Source organism: Vipera ursinii (genome assembly GCF_947247035.1).
Source record: "Vipera ursinii genome assembly, chromosome: 3".
Taxonomy (NCBI): Eukaryota; Metazoa; Chordata; class Lepidosauria; order Squamata; family Viperidae; genus Vipera; species Vipera ursinii.
In genome coordinates, this window is record NC_139516.1 from 186,809,998 (window position 1) to 186,834,466 (window position 24,469).

Below are 24,469 nucleotides of genomic sequence, written 5' to 3' on the forward strand. Positions count from 1 at the left end.
TATAATTATTACTTCCCAAGTTAGAGCTTTGAGAAAAAGACCATTTTTAAAACTTATTCTAGGCAGAGCCAATTCATAAGAAATCACCTTCATCAAACAAGACGATTATTTTATTTCTGTTTAGTTCCAAATTTAACTTAATGGGGGGCATTGGAAAATAAGTATTTTTTTTTTTAAAAAATCATATTGGTACTAATGATCAATCCTTTGGAATTATCTAATATATTTAATAGCAATGGGACTGCAGCAAAGAAAGTTGAAATATGGACAAACCCCAATTTCAAGAGTGCTTCCCAAACTGCTTTCAGAATATGCCTGCTAAAGAAATGCTTCACAGAAGCTCAGTGGTTCTCCTTTCAATGGCTGTCAGCTGAACTCCATTTCAAAACAGTGAGAAATAGGAGTTGACAGAGAAGAATTCTTTAAGCTTGCTGGCCATTGACCACGATTTCAGGTGCCCTGAGCTTCCTGTTTCCCTTTCTAAGCAACAAACAGTACTTTTCAGCATAAGATATGATGTGCTGCAGAAACATGATGACACATTGATACAGGCAAAGGTATACTTGTGGTGCTTCAGTGGAGGGCCACCAGCAATAGCTTAACAATGAAAATGGGAAAATGCTATTTCAAAAATAAAACAGGAATCACTGAAATGATGGTATACCTCTGAAGAAAAACAAGCAGATTCTAGAACGAAATGGGCTAATATCATTAATTACCTTCCACTGCAAAACAGAATTATTAGTTGTCTATTGGTTCATTCATAAGATGTTGAAAGTGAAGTATTTCTCATCTGTATGTGAATGAAGGTTTGATTTCCCATTCAGTTGTTGCTACAGGCTTTCTAAATTAAACAATAAACTATATTTACAATATTACACAGTACTACACTGGAGTTAGAAAGGAAGAGGTAAAATCAACTAAGCAGATTCATCAGGCACAATGAAATTTGATATGCTGTCTTGAAAACTTTCGTACCAATACTTTAAAGAAAATACTTGTGAATACAATGGCATTTAAACATTGGTGAGGCTTTAAGAATCCACCATCTCCTGTCATTAGTTTAATGACTGGTTATTGACATGTGCTTCTGAGTAAAAAAAATATTCAGTATAGGTTTCTAGAAAAAAAAGAGTCTTTAGAAAACAATTCTTTTTAAAAAATGTAGTTACAGAAGATCATGTCAGTTAGCTTTATGTAGGAAATCATTCCAGAATTATTTACACTAGTCTTTCTAGTTTCTCTAAAAAAGCAATAGCTTTTATCATTTATCAATTATGATTCAATCTAATATAAGAATATCATCCATGCTATAGTCAGTAATTAGCAGAATGAAAACTAAGTGGAAGTCTATCAGATCAGCATGAGGAGGACCTTTCTCAACAATGTCATCTAATTCTAAAAAGGTACCAATTTGACTAGCATTTAAAGTACATTATGCTATCGACACAAATATTCAACCGATAAAATTCTGGCATTGCTATTAAGGTATTTTGACAACATTAAGAAGCCTAGTTTTTTTTTATTTCAAAGCTTTGTATTCATTAAACAGTCAAAACAGATAAAAAACTGAAAGAAAAAAAATATGATTTGGTCAGCAACTCAGACCACCATCAGGGAATAAATCAATTTTCAGCAGCTGTAGACAGCCATTTAAGTCTGAGACCTGAACAGATTAATTAGGAGAAGCAATGTTAAAAGTTAAAGGGGTCAGAGTTACATTAAGTACATGAATTTTTGCATTCCAAGACTCAGAAGTCATCCATCAAGGAGGTGAGACAGATTGTAATACTTCTTAGGAAATCCCCCCCCCCCTTAGTAAAATGCAATGTAAAATCTAAAGCAAATCTAAGGCTAATGCATTTATGCATCTTATGCATTTACTTAGGAGTAAGTCCAGTTCAGTGCAAAGGGACTTGTTTCCAAGTAACATGCACACAATTGCACTACCCTGCTACTATTTTCAGATGTGCTGTCAAAGAAAAAGTAGTTCAAAGGTGTAATTCAGCATATGATAGTCACTTATTTCAGGTCATATCTGTGTCCCAGGATAAATACTACACTTGCATCTAAAGAATACAAGGAGAACTTGGCTCCTATGTGCTAATTTAAATCAAATATAGTTTGAAAAGATTTCCTGACCTGAGTCCTCTCCTAACAGTAAATAAAACTTCAAATCAATGAAAATGCCTAGTTAGTGATCAGTCCTGTATCCTCTATGATTTTTGAATTGTGATGATTTTAAAGAAAACATCAGTGATTTAAAAGCTTAGGCTGTAATTCCATCCTAAATGCTATACACTTACCTGGAAGAATCACTGAACTCACTCTTAAGTAAACATGTCTAGTTAGGAGCATGCAATACATTTATAAATCTGCATTTACTTTCAGGCCCCTTTTCATAAATCCAGTATCTCTGAAAGTAACTTAATTAGAACTTTCAATTTCTAGTTTTTTACAGCTAATACACAGTTCTGTGCATTTCTCCTTCCATATATTGACATCTACTGTAGTGATACTTATAAAAGTTTCGGATTTGAAAAAGCAACGCCTAGAGCATCTTACCTGAAATGCATTTCTGCAAAAATAATAATAATAATAATAATCAAATAAGGGGTGCCTTTTGATACCATTTCTATATTTTGTTCGGTGTAGAATGTGCCTGACGCGGATCTTTCCTGATGATTACCTATAACAAAGCCATCACTACGGATGTTTAAATATATCAAGCAATCTTGCATCGTACGAACCCGTACCTAGCAAGGAACAACTTCCCACGGGGACAGGAAAGAAATCAACGTTGTATTTTAGTAGTCAGCCGTTCCCACCCCGCCTAACTGCACGGCTATGCTTATTCGGCGTTCAACGAAATCATTCCGTACATGCTCAGAGGCGCTGCTGTACTTTTTCCTCGGGAAAAGAGGGGGGGAAATATCCCGGTCTATTTCCTATTAGCTTAGATTTAAGCCTTGGCTGAGGCACGCCGCTTAACCGCCCCGGATCTAGACGGCAGGCGGAACTTACGGAGGGCTAAAACTTTTCGCTCCTGCGCTGGGTTGCTTTGAGAAAAATGTCGATCGGGCCAGAAAGCAGAACCGACACTGCTGCTTTTCGGCAAGCAACCCACCTCTTGGCGGGGTCAGAGAAGCCTCCATCCGAGAGGCTTCAAGGCTGCCCCTGGAGCCCGCCTAGTTCAACCAGATGCGCGGGGGGAGAGTCTGGATTCCCCGCCTGCCCCCACAATCCGGTCCTCAACGCAGCTCCAGGATCTAACTGCGCGGCTCTCTCCTATCATCGCCAAACATTTTGCCGGGGATGGGCCGGCGGCGGCGAAGATACTTACACCGAAAAGGACTAGAGACTCCAACCATTCGCTACAGGCCGAGTGCTGAAAATAAAAAGTTCCCGTCCTTTCTTGGAGGAGATCCGACAGCCCCAGGCCGGCTGGCGGAGAAAGGCGAGCGAGGAAGAGGGGAAGGCTAACCTCGCTTCCTTTCTTCTTCTTCTTCTTCTTCTTCTTCTTCTTTTTTTAACCCCCACCAATCCGGACGACCTCGGTCCACACGACCGCGCACTCGAGTCCAAACGCCGGGAACAGGAGAGGTGGGTGGGTGGTTGGGTGCGGGAAACAAACACAAAGCCCAAAGTCCGCTGTCCTTCCTCCGGCGCGGGCAGCTTTGCTTTGGCTGCGGGAGCTTTACTGGAGGGGCCGCGCCGAGAGCCGGGAACGATCACACCTGGTTTGCAGAATCATCCCCGGCGCAAAAAAAAAAAAAAAAAAAAAAAGCGGGGAAGCGAGCCGGGAGTCCCGGCAGCAACCGCCCGGAGATCCTCTTCGTGGGGCCGAAGCTAGCCGAAGTCCCAGCGGCAACCGCTCGTCCGGCTGTCAACGGCGAAGCGCCCGCTTGCTGCCTCTCGCGAAGGCGGCGAGTCATAGATCGGCGGGCTTCCCTTGCGCCCGACCGCCTTGGGCAAGCCGCTCCATGCAATGGCTGCGCAGACCCGCCCTGCAGGAGCGTCTCCGCCGCTTGTTTGTTTGTCTCCGCGTGTGTGCGTGTGCGCGCGTGTATGGGTGGGTGGGTGCGCCTGGGTCTCTCTCCCCCCCCCTCCTCCTCTTCTACAGCCACCTCTAAAGTCAAGCAGCCGACTGCAAGCAGCTGGCCTGGCTCAGCTACCCAGGTGCAGAAGGGAGGGCTTAAAGCAGTGGGAGGTGATAGAGTTAGGAGACATCTGTGTCGGGAGGAAAGGGAAAAAAGCGGGGGAGGGGGGGGGTCAAGTGTATGTTAACTATCCTCGGGTCCTTTTCCTCTTGGGCAGCGGGCTGCCTTCGTTTTCCTGCCTTTTCCCGCCTCCTCCCTCCCCTCCCATTTATACAGTGGACGTGCCACTTGTTCCCAAGCCGAGCCGCTCCCCACTGCTGCTTCCTTGAAAAGTCCAGACCGCCCTTGAGTAACCCAAGACAAACACTTTCTCCAGCCATCTGGAGAGCTGCCGCCTTCCCCGGCTTGCATCTCGTCACTTTCGGAAAGAGGCAGCGGCCGGGCTAGAAAGCAAGCCACTCGGCGATCTTTTCTCGCTATTTCGCTGATTTGTTGGTGTTCGTGTTAAACGCCGGCTGGGAGAAAACCGTAGCCGGATTCTTTTCTTCCTTTTTGTAATTTCTCTCCTTTCTGGATTACCGTTTTGGATAAAGTTTTTCTTAACAACGTGAAAACATAATTTTCCCCTTCCCCCTGGTGAGGGAAGCTTGCTAGATGAGATGATCACTCAGATTTTCAGAGGCCCTCTGTCAGCAAATGTGAATTAAGTTGGTTAAAGAATTCTAAACTGGAAATAAACCTTGGGATGCAAAATGCTGCTTTACCCTTTGAGCTTTATTTGATTAACACTTGTTGCAGTTAGCCAGTTCATTTATTGCTTCTTGAAATATGGTTGTTTAATTAGATTTTAATTGTAGCTACTCTTTAAAAAGGGGCTTCCACAATGGTGATATTTTTATGATTGTATTGTGATTTGGGCAGTGGGCTTAAAATTATCCACACACTTCATATAAAAGGATTTTTTGTTATGTAAATTGTAGCATTAGCAGCCAACCATTATGACTAATTACAGTGTTGGGCATTGGTTAGAGAGAGAGAGAGCACTGAATGAAGACAAGGACTTGGGTTCAAGACACTGCTCAGCCATATAAACTCAGTGGGTGATCTTAGCTACTCACTATCTCAGCCTACAAAGTTATTGGGAAGACAAAGCAATAAGCCTATTCTCTGTGAAAGGGAAAAAATGAATAGTTTTAAGTTACAAATTAACACTGTATGCATTTGGTCTAGTGGCTAAGGCACCCTTAGAAACCAGGACACTACAAGTTCTAGTCTTCACTTAGACATGAAAGGCACCTGGATAATTTTGGAACAGCTACTCTCAGCCCAATCTAACTGACAGGGTTGTTGTAGGAAAAAGAGGAGAAAGAAGGAATATTATATATGTTTCCTGGCTTGAGTCATTTATAAAAATAAAGGTGGGATCAGATAGGTAGGTAGGTAGACAGACAGACATGCTTACAGACATTATAACAAGATGGGCAGAAAATAAATTTAATAACTATAATAATAAAAAACAAAAAAAACATTCATCTCCAAATATTCAGTCATAAAATCTGAACTTTGTCATTGGTATGACACATGGACTTGCTCTTCACTACGAAATCATATTCCAACCACTTACACCAATGGATGCTTGAACATTGAATCATAGCTATTCCCGGCCTAAACTCTCTAGCTGTATTAGTCGACTCCAGTCCAAATCTTCTGGAGGTTGGCCATAAGGAAGAGATGATGCTTCACTCACTGTTTTACTGTTTGTGTTCAGCCCTATCTTCTATTCAGTTCAGTTGTTAGTCTTGGAGCTTTTACATTCCCCCCAAAAAACTTTTGTTGCTGCTATTATTATTATTAATCACCCAACAGTTTCTAGGGAAGTGTATCTGTTAAAATATATATACAGTGTAAATCAAATCAATATTTGGCTGGGGCATAAAATATAGATAAAAGCTTGCAATTGCTACAATAAATCATAGCTTATACTATAGCAGTGTTTCTCAGTCTTGGCAAGTTTCAGATCTGTGGACTTCAACAAGCCAGCAAGTCTGGCTAGGGAATTCTGGGAGTTGAAGTCCATATATTTGAAACTTGCCAAGGTTGAGAAACACTGCTACATAGCATCACAATAACATTAGCAGCAAATAATGCTCAATAACTCTTTTTAATTTTCTTCATATTTAAAAAGAAAATGGTGCCATTATGAGGTTAAGCTTACTGTTTCAATCATCACCTTAACTCAGGTATCGTAACCAGAAGACTTCAGATGAGTGTAGCAAAGTAAATGGGACTTGGTTCTGAAGGAGAAAGACACTCTGCAGCATTTTCATCTCTCTATCAATGTATTTTCTATATTAAAAGAAAGAATGGAAGAAGGTCTGTAGATGTGATTAACCCTAAAAAGCCTCCTCTGAAAATATCTGCGGATAGATTGGGATGAACAATTTGAAACTGTCACTGTAATGGTTCTTTTGGGCTCTTAAAGTACGGTAAGTAAAATTGTAAGGAAGAAGCTGAGGAAGCTGATGAGGGACCACATTCTGGAGTCTGTCGAGATTATTATCAATTGAGCATAGTTCTGAAAAGAATAATAGATCTGATAGAAAAGGGCTCGGGTACTGAAAGTAAAAGAAGAAGACAACCTCTGAAGACTATATTTGTATCTTGTTGTGGCTTAAACTTATAGTAGATTTTAAAGGAATCATATCTGAAATAATTTTGTATATAGTGTGATAATTTGTTGTTTGTTACTGGGCAACAGGATTGAATTGGTTAAAAAATATGAAGCCACTAATAGGATATGAATCAATGACATTTGTAGAGAGAAACATCAGTTTCCTCTGCTCTGGGAAAATCACATGTCAGTAATATGCGTATAAGGTGAAAACATTTGACCCATCCACAAATCCTAGGAAAACTCTCTTCCTCAAGGAGACTGAACTGAGACAGTTGAGGAAGCAACGGATGGGAATATGGCACATCTGAGCATTAAAGATGAAGGCATCTAGTGATGAAGGATGTAGTGAACAGGAAAGTGTATAAAGGGGGCCCACTTTCATTGTTAATTTTTCCCATATTTTATTTATTTATTAATAAAATTTATATGGCCGCCCATCTCGCAAGAAGTGACTCACAGCATGTATGGTGGCATACAACAATTGAATAAAAATGGGACTTCCGGTGGCTCCGCGGCGACGGAGGGAGCCTTCCCGGGCTGCCCGCGGCTCAGCTGGTGTTTTTTCGCCCGAAACAGCGCCGATCAGCTGTTCGGGCGAATCTGAAGCCCCCTCCTCGGGAGAAGAGGAGGGGGTGAGCCCCCAGGTGGGGGTTGAGTTCTCCGGGGTCGCCTGAGCTTGGAGCTTGGGCGGCCGAAGGATTGAACTCCCCCGTAGCCTGGGCTGCTCCCAGCTGACCAGCGTCTCTGCTCCGGACTTTATGGAGCAGAGCCAGGCGTCTGCGACCATCCCTGCTTGAAGGAGAGACTATGAAAGGGAAAGAGCAGGCAGAGCAGTACAAGAGGGAAAGATGAAGAGATGAAGAAGATTTTATTTTACTCTCAAGCTTGATGGACCTTGCTTAAAACTTAAAGTGAAAGTGCGTCACAATTGTAAGTAAAAGATGGCGGCGAAACCTCCCCCTAGAACTTTTCGGAGTGCTGGAAATTCTCCGGTGCAACAACAATCATTGCTGCAGGCGTTGCATTCTCCTGATGTATTGACATCGAAGGATCTTGAAAAACATACCCAGTTAATTTTGGAGTCAATGGGTGTTAAATTTCTACAGATGGAGGAGAAATTGGAGAAATTGGAGCAGAGAATGGAAGAAAGGATGGAACAGAAACTTAGAGAAATGAAGGTAGACATTTTGTCCTCAGTGCAAAAAGTTGCTAAATGTGTGGAGGTGCTGGATGATCAAGTGCAAGACTTGATTCAAAAGAATGCTTTATTAGAAGCAAAAGTATTGGAAATTGAAGATTTAAAAGACAAAATTGACAGTGAACAGAGCTTGGCCCAATTTTACCAGATGCAGTTTGCTGTGAGAATTAGAGGCCTAAAAGAGAATATTAAGGAAGATTTAAAGCAGCTGGTTTCTGAGGCTTTTGAGGGAGTATTGAACCATCCAGCATCTGAATTAAAACAAGGTATGGACAAAGTGTTCCGTGTGAATTCGTGGATTGCTAAACAGAGAAAGTTGCCTAGAGATGTGGTGGTTTATTTTGTAAAAAGGGAAATTAGAGATGAAGTTATACAAGCTGCCTACGATACCAAAGTTGTGATTGCTGGTCAACAAGTTTTGGTTTTAAAAGAAATTCCTCCAAAGATTTTAAAGAGAAGGAAGGATTTTATATTTCTTGTGCAAGAGCTCAAGCAAAGAGATATAAGGTTCAGATGGGAGATCCCAGTTGGGTTGAGCTTCATGTATGATGGCAAAAGATACTGTTTGAGTAATGTGAAGCAAGCGCATGATTTTTATAATAATGTCTTGGAAGTAACCCCATCAACACTTCTGGAAGCTGCAGAGGGATCTGGAGAAGGAGAACATCAAGAGGATGAAGATGTACAGATAGACGAGAAGGGTACAGGAGGAGTTCAAGCTGCAACTCTTTTGGATGATCTTAGAGAACAGAGGGTGACGCGTGCTGCCTTAAAACGCTCAAAAAAGAAAAAAAAATAAGACCAGTAGAAATCTATGGAACTTCCACAAAATATTTATAGTTAAGTGGTAGTTGTGTTTTTAAAAAAGGAAAAAGGGGAAAAAAAAAAAGTTTTGGGATGCTATGTATGGTAATAGTGTTTTTTTTTTTTTTAATTTGGAATTAATGGACAACTTACTACAGAGGAAGAGGAAGAAAGTTTTGTGGGTTAATGTGGGTTAATTTGTGTAAGAACTATTTATTAATGTGCAAATGAGAATATGTTAAGGTAATAGTGAATTGTGGAAGAACATAGATGGGAATGATGCTAGTTTTCTTTTATTCTAGTTTTTTATATATATTTAGTATTATTAAGGATTGGTTTACTATATACAAGCTAGAGAGTGATGGATTTTAGAGTTTATAATTGTTAGTATATGATTGTTTATGATTGCCTTTTAGATATATACCTTGTATTTTGCTCTGGGAAGTCGGGGGGGGGAGGGGGGAGGAGGGGAAGTGGAGGGGGGGAGGTAGGGGAGGGAGGAGGGGGAGGGGGAGGGGGGGAGATAGGGGGGCGGTAGGGAGGGGAGGAGGGAGGGGGAAGGGGGGTTTTTTTAAAGGAAAATTGTATTTTATAAAACTTTTCAATAAAAAAAAAACAATTGAATAAAAATAAATAAAACATTATAGAACGTTAAAAGCATTTTTAAAAATTAGAACATTATTACAAAATTTAAAACATAAACCCACATGGAGCAAATTAATACAGTATAGCAACCACAAAAAAGCTGTGTAAGAACATCTGGTTAACCTGAGTCCTCTAGGTCCTCTAGGTGTGGAGGGATTTCCAAAATATTAACAAGGATGGAGATAACCTAATTTTTTGAGGGAGTGGGAGGAACTATGTTCCATAAGGCAGGTACCATGGCACAGAAGTCCTGCCTCCTGGGTCCGACCAAATGTAAACCCCTAGCAGATAGTACCCACAACATACCTTCTTTGCCACTTCTAATGTGATGGGCTGATGTAATCAGGGAGAGGCAATTCTCCAGATAACCCAGATAATCCAGGTATAGAAGGAGTGGCTTGGGCACGTCATATATAGTTTCTGTTATCAGAAAAGATAGAGAGTATTGTTTTTATCCCCTTCATGGATTACTGCCTTGTGGTGAAGGGGCTTGAGTAATTCAATGAAGCTATGAGCTATGCCGTGCAGGGCCACCCAAGATGGAAAGGTCATAGCAGAGAGTTCTGACAAAACGTGATCTACTGGAGAAGGAAATGGCAACCCACTCCAGTATCTTTGCCATGAAAACCCTATGGACAGTACCAAAAGGCAAAATGATATGACGCTGGAAAATGAGCCCCTTAGTTCGGAAGGCGTCCAATATTCTACTGGGGAAGAGCAGTAGCGCCAGAAAGAATGAAGCGACTGGGCCAAAGCTGAAAGGACGCTCACCTGTGGATGTCTGGTGGTGAAAGAAAAGTCCGATGCTGTAAAGATTTATTTTCCATAGGAACCTGGAATGTAAGATCCATGAATCAAGGCAAGATGGACGTGGTCAAACAAGAGATGACAAGACTGAACATCGATATCTTAGGAATCAGCGAACTAAAATGGACAGGAATGGGTGAATTTAATTCAGATGACCATCAGGTATACTACTGCGGGCAAGAATCCCTCAGAAGAAATGGAGTAGCCTTCATAGTCAATAAAAGAGTAGGAAAAGCAATACTGGGATGTTGTTGTTGTTGTTAGTTGCGAAGTCGTGTCCGACCCATCGCGACCCTATGGACAATGTTCCTCCAGGCCTTCCTGTCCTCTACCATCTTCTGGAGTCCATTTAAGCTCATGCCTACTGCTTCAGTGACTCCATCCAGCCACCTCATTCTCTGTCGTCCCCTTCTTCTATTGCCCTCAATCTTTCCCAGCATTAGGCTCTTCTCCAGTGAATACTGGGATACAATCCCCAAAATGACAGAATGATCTCAGTTTGAATCCAAGGCAAACCATTCAATATCACAGTAGTCCAAGTCTATGCCCCAATCACCAGTGCTGAAGAGGATGAAATTGACTGGTTCTATGAAGCCCTATAGCACCTTATAGAACTAACACCCAAAAATGATGTTCTTATCATCATGGGGGATTGGAATGGTAAAGTAGGAAGCCAAAAGATAACTGGAATAACAGGCAAGTTTGGCCTTGGAGTACAAAATGAAGCAGGGCACAGGCTGACAGAATTTTGTCAAGAGAATACATTGGTCATAGCAAACACTCTTTTCCAACAACCCAAGAGACGGCTCTACACATGGACATCACCAGACGATCAACACAGAAATCAGATTGACTATATGCTCTGCAGCCAAAGATGGAGAAGCTCTATACAGTCAGTAAAAACAAGACCAGGAGCTGACTGTGGCTCAGACCATGAGCTTCTTGTTGCAAAATTTAGGCTTAAACTGAAGAAAGAAGGGAAAAGCATTAGACCACTCAGGTATGAACTCAATCATATCCCTGACAAATATATAGTAGAGGTGACAAATAGATTTAAGGAATTAGATCTGATAGACAAAAGTGCCTGAAGAACTATAGATGGAGGTTCGCAACATTGTAAAAGAGGTAGCAACTAAAACCATCCCCAAAAAAAAAGAAATGCAAGAAAGCAAAATGGCTGTCTGAGGAAACTTTGCAAATAGCTGAGAAAAGGAGGGAAGTGAAAGGCAAGGGAGAAAAAGAAAAACACACCAAATTAAATGCAGAATTTCAGAGAATAGCTTCTTAAATGAACAGGGCAAAGAAATAAAAGAAAACAATAGAATAGGGAGGACCAGAGATCTCTTCAAGAAAATTGGAGAGATGAAGGGAACATTTCATGGAAAAGTGGGCATGATAAAGGACCAAAATGGCAGGGATCTAACAGAGGCAGAAGGGATTAAGAAGAGGTGGCAAAATTACAAAGAAGAATTATACAAGAATGAGTTTAATGTCCCTGATAACCATGATGAGGTGTCACTGACCAGACATCCTAGAATGTGAAGTGAAGTGGGCCTTAGGAAAGCTGAGCAACAACAAAGCTAGTGGAGGTGACAGTATTCCAACTGAGCTATTCAAAATCTTAAAAGACGATGCAGTAAAAGTGCTACACTCAATTTGCCAGCAAATTTGGAAAACTCAAGAGTGGCCACAGGATTGGAAAAGATCAGTTTACATTCCAATTCCAAAGAAAGGCAGTGCCAAAGAATGTTCAAACTATTGCACCATTGCACTCATTTCACATGCTAGTAAAGTTATGCTTAAAATCCTACAAGCTAGACTCCAGCAGTATGTGGACCGAGAACTACCAGAAGTACAGGGAGGATTTTGAAGAGGCAGAGGAACTAGAGATCAAATTGCCAACATACGCTGGATCATGGAAAAAGCTAAGGAGTTCCAGAAAAACATCTACTTCTGCTTCATTGACTATGCTAAAGCCTTTGATTGTGTGGATCACAACAAACTGTGGCAAGTTTATAAAGAGATGGGAGTACCACACCATCTTATTTGTCTCTTGAGAAACCATGCGGGCCAGGAAGCAACAGTGAGAACTGGACACGGAACCACTGATTGGTTCAAAATTGGGAAAGGAGTCCGGCAAGGCTGTATACTGTCGCCCTGCCTATTTAACATATATGCAGAGCACATCACGAGAAAGGCAGGGCTAGCTGAATCAAAAGTTGGAATTAAGATTGTCGGGAGAAATATCAACAACTTAAGATATGCAGATGATATCACTCTAATGGCAGAAGTGAAGAGGAACTAAAGAGCCTCTTGTTGCAGGTGAAGAAGGAGAGTGCAAAACTTGGGTTGAAACTTAACATTAAGAAAACCAAGATCATGGCATCTGGCCCTCTCAATTCCTGGCAAATAGATGGGGAAGAAATGGAGGTAGTGACAGATTTTATTTTCCTGGGCTCCAAGTTCACCGCAGATGGGGACTGCAGCCAAGAAATTAAAAGATGCTCTTGGGGAGGAAAGCCATGGCAAATCTAGACTTCACACTAAAAAGCAAAGACATCACCCTGCCAACAAAAGTGCGTATAGTCAAGGCTATGTCTTCCCAGTTGCAATGTATGGCTGTGAAAGTTGGACCATAAGAAAGGCTGAGCGCCAAAGAATTGAGGCCTTTGAACTATGGTGCTAGAGAAGACTCCTGCAAATCCCTTGGACTGCAAGGCGATCAAACTGGTCAGTCCTAGAGGAGATCAACCCTGACTACTCTTTAGAAGGCCAGATCCTGAAGTTGAAACTCAAATACTTTGGCCACCTAATGAGAAGGAAGGACTCACTGGAGAGGATCCTAATGATGGGAAAGATTGAGGGCAAGAGAAGAATGGGACAACAGAGAATAAGGTGGCTGGATGCAGTCACTGAAGCAGTAGGCATGAGCTTAAATGAACTCCAGAAGATGGTAGAGGACAGGAAGGCCTGGAGGAACGTTGTCCATGGGGTCACGATGGGTCAGACATGACTTTGCAACTAACAACAGCAATTTTTTTTATCCTTAATATTTGGAGAGAGGAAAATTATCAAGGAATCTCTACAGGATTGAAAAAGAAATTTAAAAATGGCCAATGGTCTATCCTTCCTATTAGTGGAATACGTTAAATAACTACAGACTCTTTGTAGATGAAATGAAACTAACTCATGAATTCTTAGTGACTATGAAAATTGTGTTCACATGTTCTTCTTGGAACCCATTTCTTAAATATGGTGAAATACTCACATTTGAACATTGATCAGACATACATTTTCACGGAGAGAAGGTGGTTTAAATTCCAGGATGCATGATAAGATAGTAGAAGAACTAGTCATTCTGTTGCAAGATGAAGCAACTACTAATCATTCAAAACTGGATTGGAAAGATTGGAAAATATTGTTAGAAGCAATATATACTTTATGGACCAATGTATTCATGCAGCGAATTGGAAACTTTGCAGTACTATAGTACCTTAACATGATTGATGAATCTGTGCAACTCCCAAGCTAGAAATAAGTATACCATTAAATTAAAATTTAATCTCTATATAACACAGGTGCTCAAACTTTACTGAAACCATTTGTTATGTGTTTACCTAGACAAAGTAAGAGTGATTTTTGACTGTTCCTATTCTGCCTGTACAAGCTTGATCAGCTTTTTTTTTTAATGTGGCAGCCCACTTCTAAACTGTTTACCCAAACCCAAACCCAGAATTATGGCCTATTGTTTGAGAACAGTCTATTTCAGTACAATGATTAGTTATATAAACTGCGGTAAGATTCAAACTTTCATGAAAAACCATAAGCTTTTGAAATGGTTGTCCAAGCAGAACGTGACTAATACTAACCCCAAATGTTATGCTTGTATGTTTGTATACATACACATACACACACACATACAAACACATAAATATTAATTATAAATATATTAAAAACTATATATACATTTACACACATATAAAAAGGTAAAGGTTCCCCCGCACATGCGTGCTAGTCGTTTTTAACTCTAGGGGCCGGTGCTCATCTCCATTTCAAAGCGCTCATCCGAGGACGTCTCTGTGGTCATATGTGTGTGTGTGTGTGTGTGTGTGTGTGTGTGTGTGTGTTTGTGTGTGTTTGTGTGCTATGAAATCTATGTATCAATATGTAGAAAAACAATGGAATAATTAGGTTTTGAGTTAACTGTGTAACTTCTCCTTAGAACTGACAATACCATTGGTATGTTGGTTAATAACTTTCTATTTTAGTTCTGGCCAGTAGATATTGGCAAGTTTAAATGGGCATATAGTACAGATCACATTATTGGGCAATTAATATTTGACTTCAGTATGCTCCCATTTAGGATATGCAATACATGCAGGATATTCTGAAGGTTAATGGAAGATCTTTTAGCAGAAGTTCAGATTATTTCTGCTAAAGAGCATTTTATTTTACATCTAGGTGACATTGTGCTTATTGGAACAATTCCTGGGAACATTCTGCAGAACTGCTGCATTTTAAGATCTTAGAACTGCACAGTTAAACTCCTTTGAAAGTCATTTTTGGAAGCAATGTATAAAGTGATGGAATTTACTAGTTTAGTGAAAGTGAAATATATTTGTTATGAAAACACCAACTAATCCTGAAAAGTTTTAACATATTATAATGTCTCTGATTTGAGTTATTGATTGGAACTGAAATACAGTGTGGAAGATTTGCTACAAAGTGTTACCTCAAATGTTAGTTCCTGATTTTAGCTAATGGAAAAAAGAGCTAATTTAGTTTCCTGCAGTGTGAAAGTGTAGGTAACACTCTGCTGTGGAGATTCCTGGAGGCTAAATGTACAGTAATAATTGCCATAATACCAACATAGACACACAGAGAGAGGACACCTTTCTTATCAAGTGTAGGAAGGAGCAGACCATTTTCCTGGATCACATATTCTTAGGGTTCTTTCAATTTGCCACCTACTGGGCAGACACCTGTATTAAACAATGGTGGCCTATCACTGGTCAGTAATGAAATAAACAGTCACAAGCTGTTTACCTAAACAGAACCATAAACCCCTCCAAAGCTGAATTCTAAAAGTAGGAGAATCACTGCTTGGTACTTGTGACTATCTCCAAGGACAGTCTACGCCTTCTAAACATTTTTTGTTCTGATCTGTCTTCTATTTGCCATCATCTAAGGAAAAAGCTATCTAAAGAAAATAGCTTTATTGTGAATCCAAGATGTTTTGAGCTTTCTATGCATTTTTTTCTGCCATTCAAATTCTCAATGAGAAAAACAAGGCCTAAAACTTCTGTCTGACTTTCTGAGTTTAGTTCAGCCCGACAAAAGTTACAGATCATGTCTTAATTCCATGAAAAATAATCAGGTCTGAAACAGAGCAAATCAATATGCAGCAGAAAATAAGTTGAAATAGTTACTTGGTATGCTAATATGCATACACATCTCAATTTAGCTATTTTAACTGTGAATTAAGGCTGCAAATTTAAACACACTTATTGAAAGAGGACTACTACATCCTGGCTACAAAAATTAGACAATCATTTGATGGCAATGAAGAGATTCTTCAAATTGTTAATAATTATAAAAGTCTGTTAATATTTGGGCAAGTTGCATTTTTTAAATAATATGACATTATTTTCTTAATAATATACAGTATTTGCAAGAATGATTTTTTAAAAATAGAACAACATTCACACATGACATTTGTAATTTTAGGTTGAATCATTCATTTTACTATGAAAAATTAATCAACTGATAATTATTGGGGAACTAGTAATTCACCATAAGAAAATGTAGTTCCTTTGTTTTCAACACCAATATTTTTTATACAAGGGTGCAGTCTTGAGGCTCAACACTTGTATGACCCACTCCAAAATTACTTGATATAGCCCAGAGTACCTCAAAAAATTTGTCATCATATTGTAATTGTAATGAGTCAGAAAAGAAAACTAAGCATGCTGCATTTAATTTTTAAAATATATACATTTTGTCCTAATTCCATTTATTTCTTGGGCTGATATTACCTATTTTTGGAAATTTTCCCCTCACATGTCATTCAATGTCATTCAAATTTCAGGCTTTGTCCAGAGAAATATTATGCCTCTCTGGTCTGCATTAATGGGAGCAGCTGAAATGTTGGTTCCTGTTAAAAAGACTCATTTTTGGCTACAAGATGCTACCGCAGTTAAAACATATATTTTAATTGAACAGTTATGTTGAGAATACTCAGGCTTTAATTTCTCAGAGCATCTATCTATGATCAGGATCATTTTTAGCATATCAAAACTTCATATTGCCAGCTGTGAAGACAGAAAAAAACAACTAGAATGTCTGGTTCCTGATGCAATTGAAAGCTTACTTTGCATCCAACCCTATCTACTGTTTTAAACCAAAAAGCAGATGTGTGTATGGTTTTATTTCTTTTCCCTGTAAAGTTTTGAATAGAAATTTTCTTAAAGTTGGTATCCACCCAGATGATGATTTTTCCAGCACAAAACCCAGCTGGATTTCAGTTTTTCTTAGATATTTCCATAAATGTTTCAATAACTGCCATGGGAATTACGCATTTCTGTTTTTCTGTTATATTCTTACATTTTCACATCATAATAATTATTCAGTGGCCTGTAGGACTAAGCATTGCATTGCCAGTTATCACTAAATGTTTTCAGAAGAAATACTTCCAAGATTTAAAAAAAGAAATATTAAGGGTGGAAAAGAAATATATTCACAATAAAGGAGAATATTTGTAGTTCAGGATTGAAATGAGGGGTTAAGCAAAACCATTTTTGCTTAAGATAATGAACTATGTTATGAAGAAATGCTCTCTCTGATTTTCAAAAGCATTAGACCAAGTATGGAAAGCATTAAAAGTAACTTTTCTACATCTCATTCATTATGCATATAGACTTACATACATATAGTGAAACATCTTGAATTACTATAATGAGAATAATTACAAGAATATGTTTGCTATCACATTAGATGGGTCCAATGTTACCTTTCTAAATGCTGTTATTAATTTATACCACTGATGGCTCATTTGTGCCAATGTCTTTCCAAACTGTAGTTTCTTATGCAAATTACCAGCATTTATAGTAACATATAGTAGTAAATGTCTTATCTTGCTTTTTATTTTAAAAAACAAAAATAAAATGACAAAATGTTAAAAACAAAAATACATCAATATACAGGTGAAACTCGAAAAATTAGAATATCGTGCAAAAGTTCATTTATTTCAGTAATGCAACTTAAAAGGGGAAACTAATATATGAGAGACTCATTACATGCAAAGCAAGATAGTTCAAGCCGTGATTTTTTATTTATTTATTTATTTATTTATTTATTTATTTATTTATTTATTTAATATACAGTACCGCCCTATTCCTGAAGGACTCAGGGTGGTTTACAGGGCGAATTAAACAATACAAATAAATACAATTAAAATAGAATTAAATTAAGACTAGCCCATGATTAAAACAAATTAAAATTTAAAATTTAAAATTAAATTAAAACCCTCTCAGTCCAGGCCAGAAAGATCAAATAACCAAGTTTTCAGGTCCCGGTGAAACGAGCGAAGATCCGGGGCAGTCTGAAGTTACACCGGCAGTTCATTCCATAGGGCAGGCGCGCCCACAGAGAATGCCCTCCCCCTTGGAATCACCCTCCGGCATTCCCTAACTGGCAGAACCCTAAGGAGGCCCGCCCTGTGGGAGCACACAGGACGATGGGAGGCTGATGCTGGCAGCAGGTGCTCCCTGAGATAATCTGGACCCATGCCATTTAGGGCTTTATAGGTCATCACCAGCACCTTGAATCTTACCCAGAGGGCAACTGGAAGCCAATGCAGCTCGCAGAGAAGAGGCGTTACACGGGAGTATCAGGAGACTCCCATCACAACTCGCGCGGCTGCATTGTGCACCAGCTGAAGCCTCCGAGTGGTCCTCAAGGCAGCAATTGTGATGATTATGGCGTACAGCTCATGAAAACCCCAAATCCACAATCTCAGAAAATTAGAATATTACATGCAATCAATAAAACAAGGAGTGTACATACAACAATATTGGACCTCTGAAAAGTATAAGCATGCATATGTACTCAGTACTTGGTTTGGGCCCCTTTTGCAGCAATTACTGCCTCAATACGGCCTGGCATGGAAGCTATCAGCCTGTGGCACTGCTGAGGTGTTATGGAAGACCAGGATGCTTCAATAGCGGCCTTCAGCTCTTCTGCATTGTTTCGTCTCATGTCTCTCATCTTTCTCTTGGCAATGCCCCATAGATTCTCTATGGGGTTCAGGTCAGGCAAGTTTGCTGGCCAATCAAGCACAGTAATCCCACAGTCATTAAACCAGGTTTTGGTGCTTTTGGCAGTGTGGGCAGGTGCCAAGTCCTGCTGGAAAATGAAGTCAGCATCCCCATAAAGCTCGTCTGCAGAAGGAAGCATGAAGTGCTCCAAAATCTCCTGGTAGATGGCTGCGTTGACCCTGGACTTAATGAAGGACAGTGGACCAACACCAGCAGATGACATGGCTCCCCAAATCAACACAGACTGTGGAAACTTCACACTGGACTTCAAGCATCTTGCAGTGTGTGCCTCTCCATTCTTCCTCCAGACTCTGGGTCCTTGGTTTCCAAATGAGATGCAAAAGTTGCTCTCATCAGAAATGAGGACTTTGGAACACTGAGCAACAGACCAGGTTTGTTTTTCTTTAGCCCAAGTAAGACGCTTCTGACGTTATTTGTTGTTCAGGAGCGGCTTGACAAGAGGATTACGACATTTGAAGCCCATGTCCAGGATCCGTCTGTGTGTGGTGGCTCTTGATGCACTGACTCCAGCCTCAGTCTACTCCTTGTGAAAGTCCCCAACACTTTTGAATGGCCTTTTCCTGACAATCCTCTCCAAGCTGCGGTCATCCCTGCTTCTTGTGCACCTGTTTCTTCCACACTTTTCCCTTCCACATAACTTTCTATTGATGTGCTTTGATAGAGCACTTTGGGAACATCCAGTTTCTTTTGCAATTACCTTTTGAGGCTTTCTCTCCTTATGGAGGGTGTCAATGATGGTTTTCTGCACAACTGTCAGGTCAGCAGTCTTCTCCATGATTGTGATTCCTACTGAACCAGACTGAGAGACCATTTAAAGGCTCAGGAACCCTTTGCAGGTGTTATGGCTTAATTAGCTGATTAGAGTGGGACACTTTGAGCCTAGAATATTGCACCTTTTCACAATATTCTAATTTTCTGAGATTGTGGATTTGGGGTTTTCATGAGCTGTATGCCATAATCATCACAATTATGACAAATCACGGCTTGAACTATCTTGCTTTGCATGTAATGAGTCTATCTCATATGTTAGTTTCCCCTTTTAAGTTGCATTACTGAAATAAATGAACTTTTGCACGATATTCTAATTTTTCGAGTTTCACCTGTAAATATGATCTTACACAAATATAAACAAACAATACAGTTTGGGTTAACAATTAACAGTATAGATAATATATATAATAAGTCTGGAAAAGAAAATATGCCTGAGAATATGCATGATATTGCAGGATATTGTTTCAAATTGTTTGAAAACCTTCTGTTGAAAAACAAATAATTTGAATGTGGTTAAATAGCACATTCTGACAATCCACTTCTGCAAATGAACAAAGGTTTATCTTTCTAAAGTTGTATAATAAATAGTCTCTTGGATACTTCCCAATGCATGAAGCATCACTACTTCTTGATGACTTGATATATTTGAAATAGAAGGAGTATAGGTAAGGAAGCATACATGAACTTGACAAACATGAATCTGATTCAAAACATGAATCTGATTCAAATCCAATGAACTTAAGACTAAAGTATAGTCCTAATACTGTATAACAAACCGAATGCTATAATACCTAATGTTCCAACTCTTGAACTGTTTCTATAGGTACACACTTTTAAAGTTTATGTTGTTATTAAAACTAGAAAAGCAGGTATTAAACAAAAAGCAACTTCAATTTATCCTATCATCCACATGCTACAAAGTTTAGAATGCTGGATAATGAGTTGGAAAATCCTGGTAAAAATCTTCTGTATTGTATCTATTGTCTATGTTGTTAACACATTGGCCACATTCACATGTTACATAAACAAGAAAAACTCATCTCCTGAGCAGCAGAGAGAAGCCCATCTGCCTAGGATGCTGGTAATGCAATTTAAGGACAGACAGCTCTATGAACAGTTTGTACTGAGGAAGCTTTGAAGCTTACAGCTCTGTTCATATTGATGGGATCCGAATCCTAAAAACAGTTAGCCAGATATTAGCATATATTATGTAAAGCCAGCCATTATGACTTACAGAATGTGTGAGCTAGCCAATAGCGACTTCTTCAACAAACCATTGTTAAAACAAATTAGTGTGGAGTGAATTTAGCTTCTTTCTTGAGCTTTACATTGCTCCTAAATTAAACTTTGCTCATGTGGCAGTTATTTTATTTCTCTAATGAGGATTTTATCTCTTAACATTATTTTCTAAAATTTCCTCAGGTGTTTGCACATATCTCCTCAGTCACTTCAGGGTGACAATCTGCTTAAAATTGTATCATTGCTCAAAATCTTGGCTCTGAGAACTGGCAAGTATCTTATTTATTATTTCTTAAAGATACTAAATTTTGAAGTTTGTTTTGTTTTCTGAAACATGGTGGTAAAATCAAGGTTGCCTCACACATGTTGATTCTAACTCAAAAATCTTTTAATCCCCTATATTTTATTTTATTTATTTATTTATTTTAATTCCATTTATATCCCGCCCTTCTCCGAAGACTCAGGGCGGCTTACAAACTTAGCAGTAGCCTTCATTCTATGTATATGCCTGCTTATTAGGGCTTTCACACCCCCCCAAGCGGCATTATTACAAAGTCAGCTTAATTGCCCCCAACAATCTGGGTCCTCATTTTACCTACCTCGGAAGGATGGAAGGCTGAGTCAACCTATATGAGATGATTGATTCCATTATTATTAATGGGTATTTATGAAATTATGATAACATCATTAAAAAAAATACAGTCAAGATTCTTAAGTAAATGAATGAATAACCTAAATGCCAGTGCATTTGGCAAATATATTTTAGTATACCTCAAAATTACATCTTATATAATCTTTAAAATGCCATAATATATCTGTTTCAATATTTTTTAAAACACCAACCAAAATATTTTACTCATGCTTGCTTACTATCAAAGCTTGTGAATGCTTACCAAGCATTTTCCTTTGTCATCAAGTGTAGAAATACTTTGGACCTTCCCTATTTTTGGGTTTCAATTGCAATTGGACTCAGAATGCTCAGTCATTAGAATTTATTTATTTATTTCCATTTTAAAACAAAGTCTCTTGGTGACTATAAATATATAAGACACAAATCTTATAAATGAAAGAATACAACTGATTGGGGGGGAAACTACCCCCAGTCTTAAACCAGACAAAACTAAACTAAACTAAACAGGACTCCATAACTATCCTATCCTCAAACCTGGGATTTTTAGCAGTTTCCAAAACATCATAAGGTGCATAAGATGTGGATAGAATTCCAGATAACAAGTGCTACTCACAGAGTAGATACACCTTCTGGGTCCCATAAGACTGTACTGCTTGATAGACTTGTAGGGAGTGTAGTCACCTGATATATACCAGTTGATCTAGTGGTTAAGGCACCAGGTTAAGGCTTCTAATCCAGACTTAGAAATGAAAACCAGCTTGGGCCAGCTTGGGCCAGTTACTCTCTCACAGTCCAGCTCACCTCACAGGGTTATTGTTTTAGGGAAAATAAGAGGAGGGAGTGTTGGATATGTTTGCTGCATTGAGTTATTTGTAAAAATAACAAAGGTAATATAAATAAATAATAAAAAAATAGTATAAGTCAGTGGCCCCCAACCTTTTGGGCACCAGGAACTGGTTCCATTGAGAAAGATATTTTTTTTTGTGGACTGGAGGGATGTGTGGTTTTGCATGCTGCCTGCATCCTGCGGATGGGACTTTGCTTTTTGTGCAGCCCAGTTGCTGGCATGCCGCAAACCGGTCCATAGACTGGGGGTTGGGGACCCCTGGTATCTATTGCATATGCCAAGAACAGAAGGAGGAGTTCAGAAAGTTGCACTTGGAACATAAAAACCCATTTTAAGTTAAATGATTTCTAGAGCTCTCAATCTCTATTCAGTTAAACTCTATACATGCTGTCTGCAGTAATAGGGAAGCAAGTCACTGTTCAATTCGTTCCTTCTCCTTCTAGTGTACCTAACAAGGAATATTTTAATAGTTTGGATCCAGTAAGACTGTGAGTTTCAGAAGTGGTACCATTTTCCAATTTTCATAGCAAAGTCATTGGTGTTTCATCACTTTCAGCATCATTGTAAGTGCATTATGTAATTTGTTATGATTTGACCAAATTTTAAAAAAAGGAGATGCAAAATGTTCACCAAAGGACTATAGGAAGCTTGTAGAAACTAGCAAGAATGTGTTAGTGAGGAGAGTACTTTTAATTTATAGTCACTCTTTGCTGCACAAAAGGATGAGTGAACTGGTCATTATCCTATCTTTTACAATAGGTGAACAGCACCTATTAAACTGATGCTTGTTTATATTTTTAAGCTGCATATTTTAACTTGCTTTTAATCCTTGCTTATTTCCTCCTTTTGCTGCCAAAGCCGCCTACTTTCTTGATGGGTTTTCTTCCCTGCAGTTCCTTTTTATGGCAATGTTTTGAAGCAGATGCTCTGGCTGCTTCTGCCGTCTATCCTGCCAGCTTCATGATTCCTTCTTGCTGTTCAAGATCATAACTCTTCGTATGCCAAGGCCCAATTATAAGGGCTACATTAAAAAAAATCCATAGAGGAAATGCTTAGCACAGAGACATAGAAAGAGAGAGTTGGTGAGTCATAGATCTGCCCCTTCCCCCTCCCCTCGGCCTCCTTGTTTCAACTATGCATATTCTCTAAGATCTCATTTTTGTTTGTTTGTTTCCAGAACTGAAGATGTTCCAACACTTTAAATAAACATTTAAAAAAAACTTAGGGCAATTTATTTCTTTTACTTAGTTCTTATGGGAAACTGTCTTGGAGAGAAAAATAATAATAATATTGAGACTTGGTTGCTAGTTCCACAGCTGTAGCAATTTTAAGAAAACATCAAGCCAGAAGAATTGTCTGGTTATCTTTCTGTAAAATACTACATTAAAATTAAAATTGATGGTCAAAAAAATGAGACAATAGTCCTGGAATCTAGCCTTCTAAGCTGTTAAATTGAGACAAATACTTGAACTTTTTTTATTTGTAATTAGTTCTATCCCGTTTTTATATTAACCTTTAATTTTTCAAAAACAACATTCTGACACTAATGTGTTTTTAATGTATTTTAAAATATTTACTCTTCAAAGAATCCTTTGAATCACATATTCTGCCTACATCCATAATGTTAATATATTTATTCTGAAATATGCTGTTGTATATGCCTAACGATACACTTTTGAGCTGAGAATTCTCTTGCAAAATTCAACAATAATACTAATACTAATACTAGCCTGTGGCCCTTACCAGAGGTTTGCTCCCATCTACAATTCTCACACTATCCCTTGCTCTTCTGCAGTGTAGCAATTAACCTCTGGTAAAGCTGCAGCACAAGAGACGCACTGCAAAGATACAGAAGATAACAGAGATTGAGGGAGAGATGGTTTTCCATGGATAGAAACCCTTGTTTCTTGCCCCTTTCTTGCTGAAGTCAAGGCTTAGTTTTCTTTAACTTGGTTAGAGGGGTAATTTTGCTCTTTATCCACTGAGTGGGTGATTCTGCTTTCTAAAACTGAAGGGGGAACAACTTCAGGATGAGCTAAGAATAAAAATAAAGAGCTATGCACACTTTTCTTTACACACAATATGTGGAAGTCTGTGTTCTGAGAACAGTAGTAGAAAGGCCAATCATTGGATTAGTGTTATTTGATTTCTCAAGGTCTGCAGAGTATAAATGGCAGCTGCATATAAGTATCCAACAAAATGAAATTTAATCTGAAGAAAAGCAAGGTTTTACACTTAGGCAGGAAAAACCATAGGTACAAGTACAGATTAGGCAAAACCTGGCTCAAAAGCAGTAACTGTGAGAGGGACCTTGAAGTCCTAGTGGATGATCACTTAAACATGAGCCAGTACTGTGCAACAGCAGTCAAAAAAAGCTAATACAATCTTTAGTTGTATAAACAGAGGCATAGAATCAA